General features: G+C 33.6%; 1 protein-coding gene across 42 annotated transcripts in view; it reads left to right on the plus strand.

Moving 5' to 3' along the window:
- PTPRD (protein tyrosine phosphatase receptor type D) overlaps window positions 1-24,029 on the plus strand; it is a 2,170,985-nt gene that overhangs the window by 429,280 nt on the left and 1,717,676 nt on the right. Inside the window, exon 1 of one of the 42 annotated variants that reach the window (XM_053204224.1) lies at window positions 4,078-4,390. The exons of the other annotated variants lie outside the window; for them this stretch is intronic. The gene's annotated coding sequence lies outside the window, so the exon portion shown is untranslated. Of the gene's footprint in view, window positions 1-4,077; window positions 4,391-24,029 lie in introns of those variants that run through there. 42 annotated transcript variants of the gene reach the window in all.

A 24,029-nucleotide genomic window follows, 5' to 3' on the forward strand; every position in this document is an offset into this window, starting at 1 on the left:
TCTCCACCTGGCACTAGCCGTTTCCCATTTTGATTTGTACTTTGCCATATCTGGTACCTTAGATATAAGAGAGAGAAGAATATTCTTAAGCGTGAAAGGAACCGGATAGTAGATGACAACTCCTTTCAAAATGTTCAACAAAGGGATCTCCTGGCTTGAAATTTATAATTGAGACAGCATTCAAACTTAACCCTCAGTATAATAGGCAGAGCTCATGGAAGGGGAAAAACAAAACAAAACAAAACGAAACGAAACGAAATAGAACAAAACATGCTCAGCAAGCGCACGCCATAATTTTTAAAAAGTTAGTGGTTAAGACCTGTTAAATCACCTTTAAAGTATATTTCCAGTCACTTACACATTTCCATTCCCATTGACGTTAGCCTAATTTAGGCCACTGTCATTTTTTATATGAGATGTGGGATAGCCTCTTAACTCATTTTTTTCCCTTTGATCTTGCTATCCTGTCCACTTTTCCATTTGTTTCCACACAGCCACCAGTGAGAGTTTTCTAATTTTCAAGTTTCATCATAACGCTTTCATTTGTAAAACCATTTAACAGCCTTTCTTTGTACTGAAACACAAAGCTTATTATCCCAGCATACAATGTCACTTGTTATATAGCCCATTGGTTTTCTGCCTTTCCTTCCTCTCTTTGCCCTCTTCACCTTTGCCAGTCCAGATTTACTAGGCTTCCTTAATTTGTCATTCTCTCTCTTTCTTCCCTAGACTTTCATATTTATATCCTCTTCCTTGAACACTTCACTCCTCACTTACCTCCCCTAGTGATTTCTTGCTCATCCTTCAAATCCTAGTTTGAATGCAAAAAGCACTCCATGATGAGACCAAGTATGTTGCTCCCTTTATATTATCCATCACAGTGTGAAACAGCTTTCTATTTCCATTGATTTTTCTCTGTCCCTTTTTAGAGTATAAGATTTGTGAAGGTAAGGACTCAATCTTATTATATTCTAAACACCTAGCACAGTAGCCACAATGTGGGTAAGTTATATGAATGAGCAGAAAAAAGAAGCAGACAGGCAAACTGTGTATAAAAGGCTCCCACCCAATAAACATGCTGGGCTCGCCTATTTGTCTTTATAAGAATGTGCTTCAGTGAATAAATAAGAAAAAAGCGATCCCAAGCAATTTTTGGTAACAACTAGACATTAAATATTTATTTCATATCAAGAGTGTATTATATTAGCTTTTCTATTCACAGCTTATTTCTTTTTTTGAATACAGCACTTATATGGTTTTCTCAAGTAGAGTTTGTCTTTTGTAGAGATGATGGTGTGGCTCATAAATGGTTGAGGATCTCTGGAGGCTACTCCTAAAGTAGCTGGCTTCCTAAGCCCCTGTCACCACACAGAGATAATTATTTGTATGATTTATGTGCCTGCAAAGAACCTTTGCTCAAGATAACCTTTTCCAATTACTTTTATTATGTAACTGTCACAGTATCTTGAGATTTGGGATCTTTCTCTGCCTTCATGGATCCTTCTTTCGTTTATTTACAGGTCTGAAAATTGATTTTATTTTTCATATATAGGTCAAAGTGCTGCCTTTTTCTTCACTTGGTTCTGAACAATTTTATGGACAATCTGAGTGATTTGGGTTTTTAAGGTTTAACTGCCTAGGCTTTTCAGTGTTTTAAATACCTAGGCTGTTACTTTCTTAAACTACGGTTTAGACTTACACCAAATTATCAATAGGAAAATAAAAACTCATTGACGTCTCTTAACCTTCTACTGAGAGAAACTTATATAAAAATAACTACATAAATAAGTGGTGTTTAAATAAAACATTGTATTTACATTGTAATATTTAAAGATTAATACAAAGTATTTTGCTATCTTGAGTAAGAAGTATTTCAAGCAATACAACCATTCATGCTCCTCAGAAGAACAAAGAAAAGAAAATGTCCTTTAGCAAATATTGTTTGCAGCACTGCATTTGAAGGGATACTTGGAACAGTAACAAGCCGTTTGTAGGTTTAACAGATACTGTAACTCCTTTTGCAGCCAAAAGAATAAAAAAGATATTGAAACTTGCTATTAAAAATAACATCTCTGGGGTGCCTGGTTCAGTCGGTTGAGTGTCTGACTTTGGCTTCGGTCAGGATCTCATGGTCCATGGGTTTGAGCCCTGCATTGGGCTCTGTGCTGACAGCTGAGAGCCTGAAGTCTGCTTCAGTCTGTGTCTCCCTGTCTCTCTACCCCTCCCCCACTCATGCTCTGTCTTTCTCTCTCTGAAAAATAAATAAACATTAAAAATAATTTTAAAATAACTTCTCTTTATGTTTAAGGAGGTTCACTACTGTCATAATGAACCTATGCCCTGGATGTAAGGGACCACAAGGTGTTTCACTACACTCAAAGATAAAGAAAGCAATGTTACAAAAGCCTACTGTACAACATACTGCCTATCATTAGTAATACTGTTTCATCTACTTAAAAATTTCCTGACATGGTAGATCTTATGTTGTGTTCTTATCACAAATTATCATTATAATCATCACAAAGAAAAAGGGTGGAGAGAAACTTTGGGAGGTGATGGATATGTTTATGGCATACATTGTGGTATTTGTTTCATGAAAGCATATTTATCTCCAAACTCATCAAATTGTATGCATTAAATATGCACACCTTTTTGTATATAAGTCAATCTTGATAAATTGTTTAAAAAATGATAGGTCATCACTATCTACAATTGGATACCTATTATAGAAAATGATTTGGTATTCTAAATTGTGTTATTTAAGGTAACTGTATTTGACAATAGGTTATACAATGTCATTTTTCCTTAGGTTTTTAAATTTAGATAAGTTGTTGCTTTCTTTTCTGATTTGATATGGACTATAAAATAAAAGCTGCCATTCATTGAGAGTGATGGGTAGGCCAGGTGCTTTTTTCAACGTGATTTGTAAATCTTACATTTTCCTTCTGATAATAGTTGCACACAGTTCTACAGAGAAAGGGACTGAAGTTTTGGTAAGGTTAGGTGATCATGTCAGTAGTGGTGAGGCATGGACATTTTGATAATTGTTGTAATGATCCAGCTCCTTCCATCAAGTGGTCATTAACTCTCCTAAACTGAGACAGAAATCAAGTATTTATTGTCAAAAAGAAATTATATAACCCTTTCACTAACTTAAAGAGCTCTAATCCTCACTACTGTCTGTTATTTTCAAAAACATATTCAATAATATTAAAGATAAGTAATCCCAAGGTAGATACTCTCCCAAGTAATTGGTTACAAACATTCATTTTTGCTGATCTAAACAATTACAAACATTCATTTTTGCTGACGTAAATGATTTTACTGATGATCACCAAGCATGCCTGTATTTAAGAAAAGTTATTACACTGTTTAATTCCTGACTCAAAAGAAAGAGTAAAATAAGTTTAATATAAAAGTTTAGAAGGTAAATCTAGTATTGCATTACTTTTTTATTGCTGTCTTTTGATAATTTATGTGTCATTTGTGATCTTCCTGTCAATGTTATTTAAAATTATCATGGGTGTGGTGCCTGGGTGGCTCAGCAGGTTGAGAGGTCTGCTCTTGATTTCAGCTCAGGTCATGATCTCACCGTTCCTGAGTCCAAGCCTACCCACCCCCCAACCCCCATATCAGCGCTCTCAGTGGAGAACCTGCTTGGGATTTCCTCTCTTCCCTCCCCAGCTCGTGTGTGTTCTGTCTTTCTCTCCCTCTCAAAACACATTTACAACATAAAAAATAATATAAAATAAAATAATCATGAGTGTTATCTGTGTATATGTGCACTTATGATTAGTTGCTTGCACTTCTATTTTTGGACATAAGTAGAATTAAAAACTGTCAGAGAATTCACCTAATTCTTTAAATTCCAAGTCTTTTGTTCGAAAAGAAAGCTAAAAGGAAAAAATACATATATATATATATATATATATATATATATATATATCTCCTTGTTGATGTATTTATTATAACCAAAAGTTCAAATCTTTTTCTGAGTGAAATTTTTTACCTCACCTCTGACACATTAGGAAAATTGCCTTTATTTTGTAAATAATCCAAACAAAAGCAAATTACTGCTAAGGCATATAGTTCTAAATAGAGGACTTCATTTTCTATGCATACACATATGGCTGGCAGTTATTTTTGTTACTGTTTGGAAAGAATTTTCCCCCAAATTGAGTATGGTAAGTGCTATCAACACTATTATAAGTACCGAGTTGAATACTGACAATCTTAAATTTAACAGTCACAGTTTAACTGCTCATGTGAGACCGCAAAGCTCAGTACATGTTATTATGTGTAATTATCCTGACTCACCTTTCAGTCTAGCGATCTGTGAGAGGCATTTACCTAAAGGATGAGGAGAGAAGGCTACGTGACACAAGTGCAGGTATCTCTGTGAGTCTTTTTTGTTTTCTGTGTATCCTTACGTGTCAGATATCCTCCTCTGAAATACGAAAATGTTTTCTATGGTGAAAAAATACCATTGGGGAAAAAAACTTAAGGCCAGTTTTTATTTGGGAATGTTAAGATAAAGGAAAACATTCCTACATGAATGACAATGTTTGTAAACGTAAGAATGTGCAAAGTTGGAGGCATTATTCTTTAGGAATAGGAATGACTGGTTTTGATACGATCATAAAAGTATATGATAACCTGTGTGGGGTGTCTGACCCTACATCTTACTACCTATGGGCTAGACTAAGCAAGTCATTTACACTTTCCTTAATGCAGTTACTTGCTCTTTAGTTAAAAAAAATGTCCGTTTTAATAGTGTTTTATAACTTTAATTTTTGTAATATTTTTTTTTCTAATTTCTTTTCTAAGAATCTCAAAGGTGCTATTCCTAACAAGATAAAAAAAATACCAGAATATACTAAAGAGTAAGATCCCTCACTTCACATTAAATTCCCCCAACACAAATAGATCTAATTACAATAAAATGTTAATATAAAACTGCCATCTGGAATCATATTCTGATGTTATATTCCAAATATAGATGGAAAAATGGCCACACTACATTCTGTAATGTGAATTATTTGTCAGAAAATTATTTTTCAACGAATGGCTTTATATTTACAAGGGAAAAGGGGGACTCTAATGATATTTATGTGACAGTGGTAATTTGACCCTGCTCTCATTTGTCTCATTTAAATTAACAATTTTGTTTATAAGTATGCACCAGTATCTTCTTGGTAAGACACAGAAAGTCCTTGCCAGCTGATAAGATTTGTCATTGATGCTGTATAAATCTCAGTTTACCTCTTTTCACATACTCACTAGTACTCAACTTTAGATGTTGATTGGCCCAGATTTCACCAGCAGGCCTGTCATTGGAATTAATCATGAGGAAGTAGAATGCTGTTGCATCTCTAGAAAACATGCTCTTAGAAAAGGCCCCAACATCTGCCATATCCATTTTTTCTTCCTGTCTCCCAGCTCAGATCAGCATTAAATGAGGCTGAAGGGGAGAGTCAGCCATGAATAGGCTAACCAGCCCCATCAAAGGTAAACAGAACTAGAAAGGCAAATCCCTCAAAGGCATGATTTGTTGACTCAGAATTATGGATGATGTAACAAATCATTCAGATAACAAGGTCACTTTCAAATAACCCAATAGGTAAGATTTCAACTGCTTATCTGTATACTTGTATATTTATATTATTAATAACAGTGGTGTGTTAATTTTAATACTCTTTACAAAGATTGAAACACCATCTTATTCTTAAAGTATCTCTGTGAACTACATGGTAATATAAGGCTAGAGTATTTGTCACTTGATATATTGCCCAAGAAAAATAATAACACCGTGTCTTGTCACACCTAAGTAAAAGGCTCTTCCTGCCCTTTCTACTGTCTGGTGTTCCTGGGTTAGAAAAATATATTGATGGTTAAAGTGCATGTTTAAGAAGCAGGGAAGTACATTTCTCAGGTATAGTTAAAACTCCCTAAGGAGTTATTCACTTCTGGAGTGAAAGACTTTACATGTTGCTGCTCTTTGTGGCATCTGACCCTGTATTTATTCAACAAATATTTGTGAAGTACCTACTATGTAGTAGGCACTGAGATATAATGGTACTAGAACGAAATCTAGGAAGTGAACTTGAGGGTACCTGTACTGTATATGTGGAGATGTTCCTAAATTAGAGTCCAGTCTTGGTTTCCTGTTTTTGTTTTCTTTTTGTTTTTGGACTCCCGACCCTGAGATCAAACGTGAGCTCAAGAGTCGGATGCTCCACAAACTGAGCCACCCAGGCACCCTCAAACTTAGTAATTTTTAAGTTATTCTTATGAATATTTTCACATCCACAGTTTCTATTAGTGTGATAATATACTATTGATAAAGGAAACTTAAAAAGGGGGGGGTGCTTAAAGTAGTATTTGTATTTGGAATAATAAATGTGTGACTCTAGCTATGTTATTGAAAAAAACATGATTTCCATGATTTCCAAAACCTGATTTTAACTTTTAAAAATAATTTAGTTGTAGGTGAAAATCTTCCAGAGTATCTAAATAGTTTCACAATAAAATATGCCTACTTAAAGGCATCTCACACTTGCTTTCGGTGACCATTTTGACAAAAGAAGTGGGTGCGAAAAGACCTAATTATACATCTCCCCATGATCCTTGCAATAGCAGCTAGGGATCGGATTCTGGGATCCATCACTGTCACTGTGGAGAGGAATTGTGACCCCTTCTGCCTGCTTATTCTGCCTGCTTATGATAAATGCACTAGCACATGTGATGCTCCAAGGATTCTCTATCATTCTTTGGAATTCTCAATACACCAAAGTTTCCTCTAAGTTCTATGTCACATTCGAATGCCAGGTTTGAAAAAGATCTTCCTTGAATTTTGTGATACAAAAGTATATTGATAACATTTTCTCTAATCTTTGGACATATTTTTCTATATTTATTTGAATACATTTATTACAGCTGCTCTGAATTCTTTGTCAGCTAAATTCACTCTCTGGATCTACTTGGAACCACTTTCTATTGTGTATCTTCAGTATGGGTCATACCTTCCTATTTTGTAACAGGTCTCCTAATTTTGGACTGAAAGCTGGGCATTACAAATAATACATTTTGGAGATTTCTAGCCTGAAAAATTCTCTGTGGCACCTTTTCCTGGCAAGGCCATGGAGTTTTCTTCTGATATTTCCTGCAGCTATAGCCATGGAGGTTGGACAGTGCCCCAGGTCAGAGAACCACACTATAGATCAGAATTTCCTCTGAATTGTCTCTGCCTAGGACATTTTAACGTAGATTTAAATAGTTGAGTTGATTTAAAATTTGTTATCCGGTTCATAATTGTAGTGTGTGGAAGGCACAACCATCTCACTCATCTGCCATTATGATAAATGTTCCTCTTCTTTTATTTGTATTCATAGGTTTTTCTCTATTAGGACTCAGACATGAATGCATTGATGGCAGTAGGAATATAGGGGTCAACTGGTAGCAACTGGTATTTTCAGAATCTCCCCTCCATTTGGGAAGCTATCTGTATATTTGAACCAGTCCCCTTCCCCACATGTTTTTTTGTTTGTTTGTTTGTTTGTTTTGTTTTTTTGTTTTTTGATAAATCAGTTCCCAGAAGTCACCATTGTTCTTCTGTAATAAACTTCTGACAAGTTGACTTCTTCTGGTCAAAATTTAGAGGGAAATAAGGTAAGAATTAAACTGTAGTTACTCACCTCTACTTTCATATCTACTTTCCCTTCAGTCTAGATAAGCTTTTTTAGATTTAATTGCTAGACTCATAGGATATATATATTTTTTCTTTTTTTTCTGAAAGAGGACTGAAAATTCCAGTTTGTTTCACTTTTGTCTGATACTCATAGAAAAAGTAAGTTTTAAGCTTATGTAGTTAGTCATTGAATTAGTGAGTGACAGATCTATTTTCTTTTAATAAATACCCTTTTGGCTAAAAACTTTATATTGGAAAATGAAAGATTAAAACATTTTCTTTCTTTCTTTTTTAAATATGGGAAGGTGCACTGCTGCTTTGGTATTCCAGAGAAAGAGAAACACAAAAGATGCTGTTCTTGTGATTTTTCTGTCAGATCTCTATAGAGATTTTAAAAGGCAAATGTTAGGGATAAGAGCCCATGCAGAGGCAAGGTATCATAAAGGACATGACTGACTCCAGGCATAGAGCAGCTGTGAAAACATCATTTTTGCTGCAGACCATAGTGTAGCTCATTACACCGACCTTTTAAACAGTACTACCTCTTAGAATGAATATTGGATTTTCAAAAACAACAAGTCAGTAATAAAAGCTCTTTTAATTTTCATGATCCAGTAAGTCGACTTCATGATTCAGTAAATGCTTCAATGTTAATAGAATGATTGAATAAAAATATAACTGTGAAATACAATTTTATTACATCATTATGTACCACTTTAAATTTATTTTAACAAACACAATGCTTATTTTCATATATTTTGTAAAATATTTTATAATAGAACCATCTCCTATGAACATAAATATTTCTTAAACTTCAAAGTATTCTACAAGTTTTTTAAAATATAGTTTCAAGGAAAAAAATAAATTTTCTCCATTAGCTACCCACCATCACTTCTAGGGATAATGGTCAGTGAGGCACCATGAAGTATCTGCTCATCAAGTTCACACTGATGCTTGAGTTACATTGCAGCTTCTGCAGGCTCCCTGCAAGCTTGTGTCTCCAGCACATGTTCATCTCCCCATCGCTGACACAGCGGCAACTCTTACAGCTACATTGGGAGAAAGTGAATTTGGACTTCATCTGTCTCTCCCTGAAATAAAAATACTAGCCTCAGAGTTTCTGGAGATAAGCTGAGGAATAAGACTAAACAGAACATTAATGAATCAATCTTTTAAAAAGTCAGTACATCAACTTTCAACTATAGGATATCCCAAACTGTATGCATAGTACTTTTCTAAAAATTCAATTCACAAAGGAGATTCCATTTCCTAATAGCTAAACAGATAACAAAAAATCTTTAGTATATCCCACCTTGTAGACAAAATCTCCAGTAATATGTTTGTATCATTAGTATATATCCTTGAATATGTTTTTATATATCCTTGAATATTCCTTTCCTTCATAAATGAATAGTCAACCTGTGTGTCCACTGGGGTAAAATATTTGCTGCTTTCAGCATGTCAGAAGATTTTATTCTTATTTCAGGTCTTTTATTTTTATGGTTCCTTTTCTTTTGATAACTAGTAACAATAATTTTGAATTAATATTTTGACATACTATGTGAAGAAATAAAAGGTAACTGCCATAAAATATTCCAAATTTTCGGATTCTACCTTTTAAACAGACATGATAAATATGCCAAAGCTTTACTGTTGTCTATGGGCAGCCCTGTAATGCAATAGCTCAGGTATCCATAAGTTACTTCCTCTGTAAAGGAAATATATGTAGATTCAGTTTAACAATTGAGGATCATCTGTGATAAGTGATAGATATATGGATTTTTTGGCTAAATCAAAATATTGTTGAGTCCTCATGAAGAATCAATGAACGAGAATGTGCACTTTTCCATCGCAATGTTTCTTGTTTTTTTAACCAACTAATAACTTATTTACACAAGTATGCAGGGACCAAAAATCTTCAGTTCCAAATGTAACTTTATATTGCCTTGAAACTCAAAAATAGGTGAAGTTTATTTCCAATATTATTGGGAGTGATCTCTAAAGGACTGTCTTTAAGAGCCTCCTTCAATTTCACATCAGCCTTCCTCCTACTCCATCGTTAGATATATGTTTAATATGAAAGGTTTTATGAGACTAAGTACCTGCAAAATCCAAGCAGGTAAATATTGTACTTCAGATTTATATGGACTTTAATGCTTAATACAATTCTAAGAGTGAGTAATTTGTTTTGACCACTAATTCAATTTATATATCAAATATTTTCACACAAAAGGGATGCAATAGTCTTGTAAATTTTATGCATATTTTGAGGATATTAAGCATAACTGATTGTTTTATACCTGTAAGGTGTAAAAGAAATCAGCATTATATGATGAAAAGAAAACTACAGAAAAAAAATATTTTGGAAACAGGTAGTGCACGGACAAAGCATCTGATAGAATGGAAATGTCTGATGTCTTACAGTCTCTCATTTTATTTCCGTGAAACATATTAGTATCTTGACTTTCTTGAAAATGTGTTATTTTTATCTTTTTCCAAGTGCTAGAGAAGAAGAGCAATTTTGTTTACTCCCAGGTGGCTTAAATTTGATTTGAACTCACAGCAGAGTTTATGCTGATGAATAGCTTTCCATTGAACATGAATAAATTGAGAAATACAGATTAGTCAGCCACTTTTTCTTCATAATTTAAATTCCAGAGAAGAAGCATTTAGCAAAAATAGAACACAAAGGGTTGTGCAGTTGATGAATTGCACCTGATGACTAGCTGAATTAATAAAACTATTAATGAACTAGACACCAAAGCTCCTTTCAGAACTTCTACAAAAACGACTGTTTTAAGTAAACAAGCAGACAAAAAAGAAGCACTGGCATCAAAAAAAGAGCAAGTGTTTTGTTCAGTTAATATGCAGACTGATATGATGTTAGTGACAGATGCAAGCTTCACAAACACGTTTTTTTTCTGTGTTACTTATTTGTTTGCTTTTTACTTTTACGTAGCTTAACCACCAAATATCTTTAACAATTAAAATGATAAAACTCAGATATTCTCTCTCTGTCTCTGTCTCTGTCTCTCTCTCTCTGTATATATATATATATATATATATATGCATATACATACACATATACATATATATGTATATGTGTGTGTGTGTGTGTGTAAATGTCCTGTACATTTTACAGTGCCCATTATTTTAAAACGTTCAGATTTCTACAAATTTATAAGCATGATATCATATTTAGATAAGCAATTTTTCAGGATGTTTTAATCTTATTTTAGATAAAATATTTTTGCAAGTGTTTCAGAACCTTACAGAAAATCTCCATCTGTAACAAGCATTTGAATTTATCTTCTATTCGTTTAATACATGTAACTCTTCTAAGCCTTTATCATTGTGACATTAAATTTGACCATGATACATTGTTAAGTTGAAAGCACTAACTCCTTTAAAAAATTAATATTTTACTTATTGGTAAATAAGCAAAACCTTTTACTAGCCATACTTTTATATATAAGAATAGGAAGTGGGTATAAAACAAAGCCACTTACATTCAACACAAAGAACAGTATTTTTTCTATATTTGACAGATTGCTAATTGTTTTCCCAGTTTTTGATTCTGCTTTAACATAGAAATCTTACAAGATACTACATTTTAATGATTTTTAGTTGTGGTTTCATGATTACTAAAATGCATGGCATTAAACCCTCGCCGAGGACAGTAATTGATTCAAAAGTCTTGAAAATCACTCATGGCGCATAAAATAGAATCTTTAAATGTGAAGGGATTAACTCAATGCTACTTTCAAACAAATACAGGACATTATAGCCTAGTCACAGGATGATAATCTCTTGAGCAATGTAAATAAATGCTCCATAGTTTAGGACTCTGGGCTCTTCTATGGAGATTCCTGACTCAGTTTCTATTTCTGCAGATACCAGACCCTCAGAATTCCTTTTAGCTCTGTGGTCTTTGCTATGGCTTCTAGCACAAGTATTAATTCAGACCTTCAAAGGTGGCAGTACTTTGTTCCTTATTTTCTGATCCCTCATCAGTGTGGGCCAGTTTAGGTTAAACCATAGATTCAGTAGTCCAAATTCATAAATCAGATGTGTGTTAGTAGGTATTCTTTCTTGTCCAGCCTAATCTAAGGGATTTAGTGGAAACACACTGAATATGATTAATTGATGACAAATTTAGTACAATGGGAGACAACCAATCTTGGAAAACTCATGAATAAAAGCAATAACTATGTTTGTTTGAGGAACCATATAGTATATGGTTTTAAGCTAATTGGTTCAAGAAATTGCAGTCATCTGTAGTTTTAAATTATTCAATCTCATGGGCTTCTTGAAGCTATTTAAGTGCTAACATTGATTTGTAGATTTTGTAGAAATACAAATGAAAAGATATGAATGTAACTATTTTCTAATCTATATTCTATAATCCTTCAAGCCTCATAAATAACAATACAGTAATTTAAAAATTTTCAAAGTATGATTAACATACAGTATTATATTTGTTTCTGGTATACAGTATAATGATTCAACAATTCTATATATTTCTCAGTGCTCATCAAGTTAAGTGTACCCTGAATTCCCTTTATCTATTTTACTCATCCCTATGCCCACCTGCCCTCTGATAAATAAATACCAGTTTGTTACCTGTTTTTTGGAGTCTGTATTTTTTGTTGTTGTCATTTCTTTTTTTCCTTTGTTCCTTTGTTTTGTTTCTTAAGTTCCACATGTGAGTGAAATCATATTGTGTTTCTCTTTACTTGACTGACTTCTTTCACACAGCATTATACCCTCTAGGTGCCTCTTTGTCATTGCAAATGACAAGATTTCATACTTTCTTATGGCTGAATAGTATTCCATTGTGTGTGTGTGTGTGTGTGTGTGTGTGTGTGTGTGTGTGTGTGTGTGTATCTCACATCTTTTTTATATTTTAGCCTATGAATAAACACCTGGGTTTCTTCTGTACCTTGACTACTATAAATAATGCTGCAGTAAACACAGAGATGCATATATCGTCTCCAATTTGTGTTTTCAGTTTCTTTAAGTAAATTCCCAGTAGTGGAACTGGATCAAATGGTAATTCAAAATTTAATTTTTTAAGGAACTTTCACTGTTTTCTCCAGAGTGGCTGAACCAATTTTCATTGCTACCAAAAGTGAACAAGGATTCTTTTTTTCTCTACATTCTCGCCAATGCATGCTATTTCTTGTATTTTTTTTGTCTTAGCCATTCTGACAGGTGTAAAATGATATCTCAATGTGGTTTTGATTTGCATTTTCCTGACGGTTAGTGATATTGATCATCTTTTCATAAGTCATTGGCCATCTGCATGTCTTCTTTGGAAAAAAAATACTATTCAGGTCCTCTGCAGATTTTTAAATTAAATTATTTGGGTTTTGGGGCACCTGGGTGGCTCGGTCGGTTAAGCGTCCGACTTCGGCTCAGGTCATGATCTCACGGCCCGTGAGTTGGAGCCCCGTGTCGGGCTCTGTGCTGACCGCTCAGAGCCTGGAGCCTGTTTCAGATTCTGTGTCTCCCTCTCTCTCTGCCCCTCCCCTGTTCATGCTCTGTCTCTCTCTGTCTCAAAAATAAATAAACGTTAAAAAAAAATTAAAAAAAATAAATTTTTTGGATTTTGTGTGTGTATGTGTGTGTTGACTTGTATGATATCTTTATATTATCATTTGCAAATATTTTCTCCCATTCAGTGGGTTGCCTTTTAGTTTTAATGGTGGTTTTGTTTGCTGTGAGAAAGTTTTTTATTTGGTGTAGTCCCAGTAGTTCAATTTTGCTTTTATTTCACTTACTGAGGAGACGTATCTAGAAAAAATGTCTCTATGGCTGATGTCAGAGAAATCACTGCTTATGTTTCCTTCTAGCAATTTTATCTCACATTTAGGTCTTTAATCCATTTTAGGTTTATCTTTGTGTATGGTGTAAAAAAGTGGTAAAATCTCATTTTTTTGCATGTGGCAGTCCAGTGTTCCCAACACTACTTATCGAAGAGACTCTCTTTTCCCTATTGTGTATTCTTACCTCCTTTGTTATAGATTTATTGTCCATATAAATATGGGTTATTCCTGGACTCTCTATTCTGTTCTGTTGATCTATGTGTCTGCTTTTATGCCAGCACCATACTGTTTTGATTACTGTAGTTTTGTAGCATATCTTGAAATATGGGATTATGATATTTCCTGTTTTTCTTTTTTCAAGATTGCTTTGGTTACTCAGGGTCTTTTGTGGTTTCATACAATTTCCAGGATTATCTTTTCTAGTTCTGTGAAAAAAGATTCCTGGTATTTTGATAGAGATTACATTGAACATGTAGATTGCTTTTGGTAGTATGTAATTTTTAACAACATTGGTTCTTCCAGTTCATGAGCATGGGATATCTTTTCGTTTGTGTCATCCTCAATTTCTTTTATCGGTGTTTTATGGCTTTCGGAGTAGAAGTCTTTCACCTCCTAGGGTCAACTTTATTCCTAAGAATTTTATTCCTTTAGATGCAATTGCAAATGGGATTGTTTTCTTAATTTCTCTTTCTGCTACTTTGTTATTAATGTATAGAAATGAAACATATATCTGTATATTAATGTTGTATCATGCATCTTTACTTTATTCATTTCAAAGTTTTAATAGGATTTTTTTTGGCGGAGCTTTAAAGAATTTCATATATAGTATTATGTCCTCTGCAAATAGTGAAAGTTTTAGTTCTTCCTTTTCGATAGTATGCCCTTTTATTTATTTATGTTGTCTGATTGCTGTGTCTAAAACTTCTAGTACTATGTTGAATAAAAGTAGTGAGACCATTCTCCTTGTCCTCTTCCTGATCTTAGAGGCAAAGCTCACAGTTTTTCTCTATTGAGAATGATGTTGGATTTTTCATATATGGCCTTTGTTATGTTGAGGTATGCTCCCTCTAAACCTACTTGGTTGAGGGTTTTTATCATGAATGGATGTTGTACATTGTCAAATGCTTTTTCTGCATCTATTAAGATGATTATATGGTTTTTATCCTTACACTTATTAATGTGATACATCACATTGATTTGTGAATATTGAACCCCCCCTTCCTGGTATGTAATAAATATCACTTGATCATGCTGAATGATTTTTTTAATGTATTTTTGGATTCAGTGTGCTGTATTCATCAGAGATACATACTGACCTGTAGTTTTATTTGGTATTAGGTTTTGGTATTAGGGTAATGTTGCCTTGAAGAATGAATTTGGAAGCTTTCCTTTCTCTTATATTTTTTGAAATACTTTGACGATAAGTATTAATTCTTTCAATGTTTGGTACTATTCACCTGTGAAGCCATCTGTTCCTGGACTTTTGTTTATTGGGAGCTTTTTGATTGGTTATTGGGTTTCATTTATCTAATCCAGTCATTTTTATGTTCTGAAATTCAGATATCTGTTCATCATTGTTTTAAATTGTATTTTCCACCTGAAAGGACGATTATAACATTGTTCATTCTTCTGCTTTAGTCCAAGACAACTTTTTGAATTCTACATCAGTGTGTGTGTGTGTTAAAATTAGTTCATTGTTATATATGAGTTTCAATATATATTTACTTTGGATTAATATTATTTAAATAATCTACGAAAGAGTATGAAATTTAAAAAGCCTACTCCAGGGGCTCTTGGGTGGCTCAGACGGATTTTAGCTCAGGTTGTGATCCCGGGATTATAAGATCGAGAACCAGTCAGGCTCTGCACTGGGCATGCAGCCTGCTTTGATATTCTCTCTCTCTCTGTCTCCATCTGCCCTCTCCCCTGCTTGTGCACTCCCTCTCTCTCTCTCTCTCTCTCTCTCTGTCTCTCTTTCTCAAATAAAATAATAATGATAATAATTTTAAAAAGCTTATTCCAGTTACAAGAACAGGTAATACTCTCAATAACCCTTCAAAGAAAAATGTCAGTAGTTTTTCCCTGTCCTATGGTTGAGCATACTGATGACTTGGATATTTTGGTGTAGCTCACATCCAAATAGCGATCTCCAGACATATGTAGTTTTAGATGTATTTTTGAAAAGGATTATCTTGAAGAATATTCTTCAAAAATATATTGCTTTGAAATGTTGACCTTGGTCAGCTCGAGTAAAAATTGTTGTTCTAACTTGCTCATTATACATTGAGTTGATTTTCAATCTGTCTTTAGTTCTACAGATGAAGAATAATCTATATACCTTGAATTTGGAAATGGAATATGAAATGAAAAATATGTTTCAGTGTATAAAAATAACAGCAACTTTAATGGAATTGTGGCTGATTGAGACATATTTATTCTAGTCAGCTTAGAAACTCACTTTATAAAAGTGAATATATTATCATAGGAATACATTTAAATGCAAATATGTTTAAATTCTATCATAGTTAAAGGATGTCTCTGGTTTACATTTATCGCATAAAATGGCGTAATATTTTCTAAGTAACATGTCATACATGTTGGGATATTGTATTTAGAATCAAGTTTAAATGAAGGGTGGATTTAGGGTCTAAGGAGAGGACAGCAACAGTAAAAATTGGCCTGCATGAGAAATTTACATAATTGGTAGGTAAGTTAGACAGGAATGACATTTAAATCATTTTTAATTAGGAAATTCAGAATTTAACATTCGATATAATATACATGATTTTTTTAACCTTTGTTCATTTTTGAGGGACAGAGAGAGAGTGCAGGCAGGGGTGGGGCAGAGAGAGAGAGACATACAGAATCCTAAGCAGGCTCCAGGCTCTAAGCTGTCAGCACAAAGCCTTCGCGGGGCTCAAACTCACAGACTGTTAGATCATGACCTGAGCCAAAGTTGGACACTTAACTGACTGAGCCACACAGGTGCCCCTAGATGATTTTTTTAAAACATAAAAATAATCAAAATGAAATTTTTATTTCCTTATTCCTTCGTTTTATCTCCCCCATCTAGACTGATAAATATTTATATATATTTGCATTGTATAATCACTTTGGTGTCAATCTAGTCAAAAACCTTTAGTAATACATCTTGCTTATATTTTTCCTCTAAAATAACAGCTAATTAATAAAAGAAATATACAAAAATAATAAAATTAAACAGCCAAATTTTAATATTTATAGATATGGCATAGCTTAATAGAGTAAAAATATGTAATATAGAAGGAAAATTAATACCACTTGTTTCAGGGTCCAACTACTTGGTTTGAATAATAGTAGTCTCACTCACTGAATATGTAACTTTGAGCAAATTTTGCCCATCTATGAAGCTTCACAAGAGAGAGAATTATATGATTATTAAATTACTTTTCTCAGAGGTTCTTTGTGATATTCAATGAAATGATGTATAAATTTGGCCTTATATACAGGGAGTGCTCCATAAATGGTAGCTATTAGTAGTTAGACCTGCTTTTTAAATCATGTATATATATCAGGTAATTTTGGGAAAACAAGTTGATCATCTGAAAATCAATACCTTTATTTTACATTGAAACAAATACTTATTATAAAAATTTTAAATGATAGTTAATTAGCTAATGTACATTGTATATTTAAATAATGTGTCTTTTTTGTTTCCTCCTCCTCCTTCACTAGCATTTTTTGTTTTGGTTCTTCTCATTATTTTTATAAATATAAAGGATAGAAACTGCCCACAGAATATTGCTGAAAGTGGTTCAGTAGGGAAAGAGCTATTTCTGAAAATTGAAAATAAGGGAGCAAGACTGAATAGGAGGTGAAAAGGTGTGTGTGTAAAATGATATCTTCTTAAAAATGGATGGGGAAAAGTTCAAAGGACAATGCATGTAAGAGTGACATATATGGACCAAAATAAGATTCAAAATAGGGTTGTCAGCAGACAGAGAAAATGAGATCAAGAGAGCTAACAGTGGAATTTGAAGTGGTAATGCTGATTCTTAGAATATAAGCAGTAATTGATCTAATAACTTAGCAGTGGAATGGTCTCCTCAGTCATATCAATCAGCATAAAAATTGGAAATTTATGAAGCTCACACAAGAACTACCAAAGCATTCACAAATTTTTGAGCAGCAGGAAAGCAAATTAATAAGCAGTGAAATGGAATATTTTTCCCAATGAGTTACACCTTGATTGGTAAACCAAGAGAAATTAGCAATTTGAATCTTGTTTATTTGTATAAGTAGATAGGTAATAGTGAATGCTTATTATACAATTTATGCAAATTTTAAAAAAATCAAGGTACTTATAAATATGGATTTTATATTAAGTATTCAGGTTGTATTTTGGATTGCTATAAAGTTTTGTTTAATAAAGTTATTCAGTAATACCAAAATCATTTCACTGTCCAAGTTTAGGATTTTAATTATGATATATTGAATTGTGATTTTTAAAAAGTGAATTAGTTTTAGAATTAGGACATGTTACTTTCTATTTGTTATTATAGTTAATAATCTCATAAAAACAAAGGGAATACACCATATAAAAATTGACTCCCGTTTCAGATTTTATTTGTGGGCAATGCCTATGAATTTAGCATTGTCTCTACTGAATATGTGCCTTTAGTAAGTAACTCCATGCTTCTAATAGGAAATGAAATGTGGATAGCGATTAAGGCAGTAGCAATTCCAGGAGTTCAGTGTCACTCCCCAAGTTGTTAGGAAAAGCTATGCAATTGATGTTGATAACCCTTGCCTTCTTCCTCTTTTCTCTTTTTTCCTGGGGTGTTTAATGATGGATCTCATCTAACTCCCATTCTGGGAGAATCTAAATTCTCTTTTAAACTGAATGTTGGACAAAAAAGATAACACTTTGTTACTAACTCATATGTACAGTTGTCTTTTTCCCTCACTTGACTTTTCTACTCCTAGCCCATATATTATGACTTTTTTGTGTTGTATCAAGAATATATATGGAGCTCCTGGGTGTCTCAGTTGGTTAAGTGTCCAACTTCAGCTCAGGTCATGATCCCGTGGTATTGTGAGTTCGAGCCCCATGTGGACTCTGTTCTGACAGCTCAGAGCCTGGAGACCTCTTTGGATTCTGTGTCTTCCTCTCTCTTCCCTCCTTCCCTTGCTCATACTCTGTCTGTATCTCAGAAATAAACATTATTTCTTTTTAAAAATATGGCATGATATTCTATTTAGAAGATTAGCCAAAAATATACCAAAAATGGCTACCAGATCTAATATATGAGTTTAGAATGTCACAAGACACAAAATCAGTATACTAAAATTAATCTTATTTCCATATACTAGCAATTAAGTGGGAGTAATTAAAAATCTTAATTCCATTTTCATTAGTGACTGAAACACATTAAAAATCCATGAAATCCTTAGGTATAAACCTAATAAAACATGCCCAAGATCAAGATGCTAAAATTTTACCTTGAAATCAAAATACACCTAAATAAATGGAGAAAAATGCTATGTTCATGGATTGAAATAACCAATATAGTGGAGATGTCATTCTCTCTAAATTGTTTTATAAATTCAGTACAATCCCAATGATTATTTTAGCATTTTTTTTTTGTTTTTTGGGTTTTTTAATCAACAAATGAGTTCTGAAATTTATATGGAAATGCAAATATCTTAAAATAGCCTCAACAATTTGGGAGCGAAAAGAGTAAAGTTAGAGGAATTAAACTGCCTGTTACCAAGACTTAGTATAAAACAACATAAATCAAGGCAGTGTGATATTATCAAAAGGATATGAGTGAGAACATTTGAATAGAATGGTCCATCTATCAATAGACCCCCAGATGTATGGTCAATTAATTTGGACAAAAGTTAGAAAGTAATTCTATAAAGTTTTTTTTTTCAAGAAATAGCACCAAACAGTTGAATATGTGTATGTCAAAATATAAAACACACACATACACACAGAATTCATACCTCACACCATGGAGAAATCAATCCAAAATGAATCATAGACTTAAATGTAAAGCCTTAAATTATAAAACTTCTGGGAGAAAAGGTATGAGACAATTTTATTTTCCTTGGATTAAACTAATATATTTTCAGGTATGACACCAAAAACATTACTCATAGAAGAAAAAAAAATTGGACCTCAAAATAAAGAACATTTGCTATTTGAAAGACATTGTTAAGAGAATTGTAGGATAAAACCAGGAGAAACTATTTGGAAATCTGATAAATAGTTTATAACCAAAATATATGAAAACCTCAAAAATTAATAAAAACAAATGATTCAATTAAACATGGGAAAAATAATTGAACAGATACAAAAGTTATACAAATAACATATAAACATAAAAAACTCAAAATCATTTGCAATAGGCAAATGAACATTAAAACCATAGTGAGATAAGTACACATATTTACTAGAATGACTGAACTTTTGTTTTGTTTTGTTTTAACACTGATATCACTAAATGCTGCTAATAGGGATTCTCATATTTTGCTGGCAACATGCGAACATTTTATAACCACCTTGGGAAGTAGTTTGGCAATTTATCGCAAAGTTGAACATAACTTACTATGCAATCTAGGAATCTCAGTTCTAAGTATTTTTCCAAGGGAAATAAAAACATATTCACTAAAACATGTATGCAAATGCTGATAAACAACTTTAGTCAAAATTGCCCTGAATTGGAAAAAACCCAATCACTGTTCAGCTGGTGACTGGATAAATAAACTGTGGTATGTCCATTGAATAGAATGCTACAAAGTACTGATACACACAACAGCAGATATGGATTCCAAGTCCAATATGATAAGTGAAAGTAGGCTATATATTATAAGTTTCTCTAAGAGGTAAAGCCATAGTCGTAGGTAACAGATCACTGGTTGCCTGGGCCTAAAGGCGGGTTGAGAGGTTTACTCCAAATAGCCTACGAGGTAAATTTGGGGGTATTGGTACAGTTTATATCTTGATTGTGGTGGTCATTACACAGGCTCTGTGAATTTTCAGAACTCATAAAACTTCACACTAAAATTTGTGAAATTTATGTAAATTAAACCTTAATTTAAAAAGAATTATTAAAAAGTTAACCAAAAAGAGTAGAAATTATACATATATACACAAAAATTACATTTTTCAGCCAAATTGATTAATTGATTAATTTTAAACTCACAACCCACCATACAGACAGTGTAGGATGGATGGATGAATCATGACGAAATTAAGCTTTTAAACTGAAATTTCCTGTGTTCAAAAGCAAATTTAAAACTTGTAAAAGAATTTATTGGACTTTGTTAATGCATTTACTGCCTTCCCTTTTAAGCAAATTATCCCACTGAGGAAATTCAAATCATGTTTTCTAATGAATACCTTGTATTCCATTCTGTTGATTTACCAGGGTTTATTTAACCATATCTTATTGGTAAACATTTATGTTATTTTTTTAGTTCCTCAGTATTATAAGCAATTATTTGAGAATATCTTTGAACATAAATATTCTGAATTTCTTTATTTATAAATGTTATATTTCTAAAATTTAATGTGAAGTTTCATAGTTTATAAGGTGGATTTTTTTCAAAAAGTTCTAACTATAGGAACAATGGACAAGATCTTGTGCTGGAACATTTACACATATGATCTCATTTAAATGTCCACAATTATGCAGACAGTAAATAGTGAGCTGGAATTATAATCCATTCATTTTAGTCCCAGGCCCTGAGTCTATATCAATATATCAAAAGCCTTGAATTCAAATAACCATCGATATCAGGAAGGTCATATGAGTAGGTGGTGCACACCAGGTAAAGGTCAAGTGAGCTGGAGGAAAATGCCTTGCCTCAACATGCTGTTTGTTATTCATCTACAGCCAATTATTGTCATGTGAGAACACAGACCAGTCTAGAAAAAGCTGGGAACTAGAGTTTGCTATTATTTGAAAGGTTGATAACTCTTTACAACCTTTTAAAACCAAACAATAAATATCTGTATTTAGGTACTTTTGTTGGGTGAATCTGCTCCAGTTTCCAGGTGGCGATTTATGCCCTCATTGGCAAAGTTTGCCATCTTGAATTGTTGTTGTTATATTTTAATACAAAATATTTGAAGAAAATGTGACAAGTGACACCTGTGTTGCAGGGTGACTGTCCTAGAATCTATAGCTTCCTAGTGATGTATTAATTAATATCTAATTTCATTTCAGTGTTTCTAAATGATAATATAAATATTGCTCTGTACTTGTACTTGCTATGTGGCCATGATATAGGGACATTCATGATTCATTTGAATGTGAATCACATATTCTCATTCCCTTCTACGGTGAATGAAACGCTTTTCTGAGCCAGCTGCAGGAAGCACACTAAAGTCCCATTAATTTATTGTGAAACCACATTTCTGTCCTCACATACCCCAATTTCTGTTACTATTCAGCTTTAATGATATATAGAAGAGATAAACATTGCCCTGATCTTCACAAGCCTATATTTAATAAAGAATACATGTTTCAACATGTCTCTGATGTATTAGTGCTCAAACTTGGCTGCATGTTGGAAGTTCCTGGGAGAACTTAAACTATACTGAGGGTGGTTTCTACCCCAGAGGTTGTGATTGAATTGACTTGGGTGGCCCTGCACATCAGAGTTGTTAAAAACTTTCCAGGAGATTCTAGTGTTTAGCCATGGGTGAGATCACTTACCTAATGTATGTTTCACAACACAGTTTTTGATCAATAATAGCAGCTCAATAAATAAATAATTTGTAATTATTATTACCAACAGCATTTTCATCTCTCCATTTAAAATCAATACCATGAGTTATTCTTTTTCCTTCAACCTTCTCAAGAAGTAGTACATAGCATACTGTGATGCCATGCTTTATAAATTCAGAGAGCTTTCTGACCAAACGGAAGAGGTGAGGTTCTTTTTGTTTCCATCATCTCACTAATTTTCTAGACTGTAATATTCTTGAAGTCAGGAACTGTGCCTCAGTGTCCCCAATACTTAGCATCACACCAGACACCTATTATGTGCTTTAAAAACTCATTATGAACAAATGAGCAGACCCATTCATTTCTCATAAGTGAGAAAGGTAAATTAGATTGAGAACAGACAGAAACAATCCATGAATATTCTTTCCCTGCAAGTGACTGGGAACCAGGAGAACAGGAGGAATACAAGCAACAACATCGGTGTCTTTGAATTGTTTCCCACATTGTATATGTGTCTCATATTCAGGCACATTCCTTTCATTTCATTGTTGAAAATGCAGACAGAGTGAAGAGGGTGAGGCAGAATAACATGTTGCAGAAACTACTGTCTGCCTCTTGATTTCAGGTATCTCTGAAAAACAAAATTTGGGTCAAAACCCTTGACCATACTACTTTCATATTTATAATGGGCTCAGGACTTACTATACTCAAATATGCAAAGTAAATGTAGGCTTTAAATCTCTATAACTCATCTTCTTCCTAAACCTTTCTTATGGCTGAGAAAAATTAAAGTTAGCCTAGTGGAATAAAATTTTCTTATTCTATAAACTGAAATCTTTTCATTATGTAGCTCAGTCTCTTAGAATTAAATGTTTATTTTATTAGATTTCCTCCCATCTTCTCTTTGAAGTGGCTTCTGAGTACATAGGCAGTGTGCTTTCCACTGCTTGGACAACATGGCAGAGGGTCAGAAAAGAGTTCACCTCCACCTGGAATCCTTGGGTTCCTTCCCAGTGTCTGCTGGAAGTAGGTCTAGTTTGCACCTGTATTTGTTACTGTGATGATGTTTACAGTCCCATTTTGACAGTGGGTGTAATATTCACTTGGCTTTGGTTGCATTAATTTGTTTTCAGACTCAAAGTCACCACCTGTATCTTTGGACCCCAGGTCTCTGTTCATCATCTGGCTCTGCCAGCCGCAGCACCTTCATGCCCCTGATACTCTAAGACTTTCCTAAATGTACTTTTTACTTGCAAAGACTTCCTGCATTCTCAAGGTATTGCTCCAAGATGGGAATGGGGAGTTAACGAGGACTTTGTTTCAGATCTTCACCCCTCCTAAGACTCTCCTCTGCTCACAATGCAACAAAGCTAGTTGAGGAAGCGTTTTTGATGCTTGACGTCTTATCCTGACTTTTCTTTACTCTGTTGATCAGGCCCAAATAGGTCGAGCTCTAGATATCCTAGGCTAAAAAGCTTTAGAAAAGCCTATCCCTTTCACGCCTCAAAAACCTAGCTTTCAAGACTGTTTTCTGGGAGCACAAAATTTATCTGTGACAGTTAACTTCTGGGAAAGATTTGATTTCTCTGAGGTTACAATGTCAACCTTGCCCAGAAAGAGCCATCTTCAAATTATTTTAGATATTTCTTCATTTAGTTATTAGTTGTTGTCTCCACAAAGTGTTAGTTAAAATGAGGACATTCATTTTATTAGTCTTATCAACCATTGTATCCCCACCGCATAGGACAGTGATTTTTTTTTCAGGAGATAGGATCATTATTCACTTATTGCAGG

The sequence above is a fragment of the Acinonyx jubatus genome, chromosome D4 (assembly GCF_027475565.1).
Source record: "Acinonyx jubatus isolate Ajub_Pintada_27869175 chromosome D4, VMU_Ajub_asm_v1.0, whole genome shotgun sequence".
NCBI classification, from domain to species: domain Eukaryota; kingdom Metazoa; phylum Chordata; class Mammalia; order Carnivora; family Felidae; genus Acinonyx; species Acinonyx jubatus.